Genomic DNA, 4,465 nt, shown 5'->3' with positions numbered 1-4,465 from the left:
ACATGGGCCATGCACCGCCCTCTTGGAAATTTCTGCATAAGGCTGAGAACCACCTTTCATATGATGCACGGGCTGCGTACCGCCCTTCGCATCGCTTTCATATGTTACATGGGCCATGCACCGCCCTTTGTAATTTCTGCATAAGGTTGAGCACCGCCTTTCATATGATGCACGGGCTGCGCACCGCCCTTCGCATCGCTTTCATATGTTACATGGGCCATGCACCGCCCTTTGTAATTTCTGCATAAGGCTGAGCACCGCCTTTCATATGATGCACGGGCTTCGCACCGCCCTTCGTATCGCTTTCATATGTTACATGGGCCATGCACCGCCCTTTGTAATTTCTGCATAAGGCTGAGCACCGCCTTTCATATGATGCATGGGCTGCGCACCGCCCTTTGCATCCCTTTCATATGTTACATGGGCCATGCACCGCCCTTTGTAATTTGCACCGCCTTTCATATGTTGCATGGGCTGTGCATCGCTCTTTGTAATTTCTGCATAAGGCTGAGCACCGCCTTTCATATGTTGCATGGGCTATGCACTGCCCTTTAAAATTTCTGCATAAGGCTGAGCACCGCCTTTCATATGTCGCATGGGCTATGCACCGCCCCTTGTAATTTCTGCATAAGGCTGAGCACCGCCTTTCATATGTTGCATGGGCTGCACACCGCCCTTTTGAAAATTTCTGCATAAGGCTGAGCACCGCCTTTCATATGTTGCATGGGCTGTGCACCGCCCTTTTGAAAATTTTTGCATAAGGCTGAGCACCGCCTTTCATATGTTGCATGGGCTGCGCACCGCCCCCTTGAAAATTTCTGCATAAGGCTGAGCACCGCCTTTCATATGTTGCATGGGCTGCGCACCGCCCCCTTGAAAATTTCTGCATAAGGCATCGCACTGCACCTACATTGCTTTATAATTTTCAAGCATCCTGCGTATGCTTGCAGACGCACTGCACCGCAGCTGCATTGCTTTATTATTTTCAAGTGTTCTGCGTATACTCGCAGACGCACCGCACCGCACCTGCATTGCTTTATTATCTTCAAATGCTCTGCGTATGCTTGCAGACGCATTGCTCTGCACCTGCATTCTACGCCAAAGCAAAGGCATCATCTTCTGCACCTGCATTCTTCGCCGAAGTAAAGGCGTTACATAGCATGACATCCCGAACTACAGTCGGTCTGACTCCCATCCCAGGGATATGTAGGTAGCTCAAATTTGAGCACGACCGTTCTTCATCCTACACTTGCTAGGACCATTCTAACAATACTGGGGCAAAATTTTGATTGGACGATCAAAATTTGCCACATCATCCATTAGTTATCACCTTTCGAACTACACTGACCTGATTCTCGTGATTGACGAAATATGTAGGAAGCTCTATGCAGAGTTCGGTCACATCGGGACGAGAATCATTCGTTCCCCAGCAAGTATACAATCCTTCCCTTTTTATCATTTTTCTTTTTATCGCAACCTTGCCGACGGACTGAGAGTATTGTCAAAGCTCTACCAACGTCTGGCCTCTTTCTCCGTACATATCCCTTTAGCAATTCTTTGTCGAGCCAAAATAGGATAAATGTCAACGTCTTCGTCCGAAAACTCTTTCATCGTCTCCGGTCGAAGAGGGACAAGTTGTTGACACTTAATTTTGGCTCGACGTGCTTAAAATTAACGTTTTGGGGGGCCCTGATTCGTTAAAGAGCACGAAATACATTTTTTACACGTTTTTACATTTTTTCAACAATTTATTGATGATTATCCTTATTTTAGGAATTTTCTCAATTTATTGTCATTTTTCAAGAATCATTATTTTGCACATGTACAGCGTAATACTACAATTTTTTGTGCAATTAATAATTGTTTCTTAATTTTATAGCAATACATTTTCATATCATAGACATTAATGTTTATATTTTATACTTGCGTTATTATTTATACATGTATTAATTAACTATATTTTAGTACAGGCTGACAGTGCAGAAAAAATTGGAGTAATTAATTTTTAAACGCAGAGTAAAATCCGATCAAGTCAAGGTTTCATCACTTTTTTTTAAAAAGGATTAAAGTAAGCATTGAGGAGACAAAAGGGTGCAATCTTCTATTCTTTGGACAAAACAAGGGGCCATTTTGCATTATAAGAAAAGGGAGGGGGTATTCACCCAACACATATTTGCACAACACACACAAGCACATATCCGATCTTCTTTTTTCTCTCCCCTAAACCCTAAACATTTTCTTTCCCCCCTCACTTTTCTCTTAGCCGCCGCCCACCACCACGAAAGAAGCCCTTCATCTTCTCTCTTCTCCTTCACCACAAACCACCACATCACCCCCCACGACACTCCAAACACCCCTCCATTCCGTCTCCCTCTCTCACCCACTGCCCGCTCCGGCGAACTCACGACGCCGGAGCAGTTAACCAGTCCGCAGCCATGGCGATACCTCCATTTCCCTGGTAAAGGCCGCAAATAATATTTCTGAGCCTCAATACATTGGTCGCTGCTGTTTCAGGCTCTGCTTGTCTATTTGATACCCACAGGTTGTTTCTTTCCTTTCTTTAAACATATCATTGCTTGCCTTGCCTTGTTAATGTATTTATTAGAGCCTTGCCGGCTGTGGTTTGTTGATCGTTATTACTTCGCCGCATCGGCTGTTGTTATCATTGTTTGCCCTGTGTTGCTGCCCATTTTGGGATAAGCTTTCCACTTCCATGTTGTTGTTATTTGTTGTTGTTGGGCTGCCCTGTTGGTGACCATTTTAAGCTTAATGACTGATGTATTAGCCAAAGCTCGCTGGTGTATTTTGGGAAAAATCGACTAATGTGTTTAAATTTCAAGGTGCTATAATTTTCGCTATAAACGTTCTGCCAAACACGAGTAGATGCTCCACTTAGCTGCTGGTTTGTATTGTTATACTTCGAGGCCGAATGGCTGACTATAGTTGACATCCAACTGCTGCATATTGCAGTAGATCTCAATAAAATTTGGGATTTCCATTTGAAGCTCGTATGTTACTTAATAGTTGTTGCGTTTTTGGCCATTTTCTACTATGTTTTAGGCCATTTTCACCCCATTTTGGGACTGATTTGCCGCCTGCGTTTTTAGGCCATTTTCTACTGTGTTTTAGGCCATTTTCGCCTCATTTTAGGACTGATTTACTGCCTGCATTTTGGCCAACTAATTGTTGTGTTTTTGGGGTGAACATACCACATTCTTGAAACATTTTTTGGGGTCTAGGGCTACTGTTATTTAATGCAAATAGTTGCTATATTTTTCCAGAGTTCGGAGTGTTGTACTTTGATACAAGAAGCTGCTATAATTCGGGACAACAATTATCTACTGTTGTCGTTGCAAGTATTGAGGAAGATTGTCGTCATTTTCTTGAGCTAAAAGTGTCATATTCCATCACGAACAGTTGTTTCATTTGGCGAGAATGGCTGCTGTGTGTTTGCTGCATTTTATGAGGCAAAACAGATGCTATAATTGATGTCCCAATGCTACAGTTAAGATGAAACAACTGCTGCATATCAAGATGGTTGGGTAGTTTATGAACCAATTTTCTGGTAAACATTTTGAGGGAATGTGCTGAACTTTAAGCTGTTGTTTGCTGCTATATTCCGACTCATCTCTGCGGTATTTCGGGTCAACTCATGGCCTCATATTGATGAAAATAGTGACTGTCCTTTCAAAGTTTTAATGCTATCCTTGGTGCCACTTGTGATTGCCTACGGTTTCTTTTATTACCGCATTTTTGCTGTTATCTAACAGCTGTTGTCTGTGGCTGCCTATTGTTACTGCTTTTTGCTGGAAAAACGAACAGATTACTACACTTGATAAAGGTTCACTGATTGAATAGGATACAACATTGGCCGATGAAGAAATTTCCGTCGATTTCCAAGGCCTTCCATGTATAAAGACGGGTTTTTATTTTAAGTTTATTCATTATTTCTTTAATTCATCCGATAGTTATTTATTATCTTACTAACATTTTTATTAAGTCTCATGCAGGTATCCGGAGTTATTTTTTGAAGTTGACACTCAAAAGAAGTTCAAATAGCTTCTTAAATTTTCTTTTTATATTTTTTTTTTTACATTCTTAAATTATACAAGCATAAAATATAGTGAAACTTTACTTTTTGGGGTGCAGGTTGGTGGTATTTATTTATGATCTGCTTAGGTGATTTAAATTTTATGTGTTTTAGATAAATTAATATTAGACAGTTATTATTTTTGTAGCTAATATTCTTATAGTTATCATGTTTTGCTAGAGTTTTAATTCAATAGCTTAGCACACTTAGGTGAATAAATAGGGTGATTTGCCTCAATATTTAGGCTTTAGAATATACTCTCATAATTAATTGATTAGGCGTACATACTTAGCTAGTTAAATTAGTTAACTCACTTCGAGTGCAAAATAATTACATGCTCATTTTTTTTATACCTTTGTCACATACCCAAGCTTC

General features: G+C 40.9%; 1 long non-coding RNA gene across 1 annotated transcript; it reads left to right on the top strand.

Moving 5' to 3' along the window:
* Positions 1–2,240: 2,240 nt before the first annotated feature.
* On the top strand, positions 2,241–3,975 carry LOC132632133 (uncharacterized). The gene is made up of 2 exons (XR_009579256.1): positions 2,241–2,542; positions 3,282–3,975. It is a non-coding gene; the product is annotated as an uncharacterized LOC132632133 (long non-coding RNA).
* Positions 3,976–4,465: the final 490 nt, after the last annotated feature.

This window comes from Lycium barbarum, chromosome 3 (assembly GCF_019175385.1).
Source record: "Lycium barbarum isolate Lr01 chromosome 3, ASM1917538v2, whole genome shotgun sequence".
NCBI classification, from domain to species: Eukaryota; Viridiplantae; Streptophyta; class Magnoliopsida; order Solanales; family Solanaceae; genus Lycium; species Lycium barbarum.
This window is presented reverse-complemented; position numbering and strand designations above follow the sequence as displayed.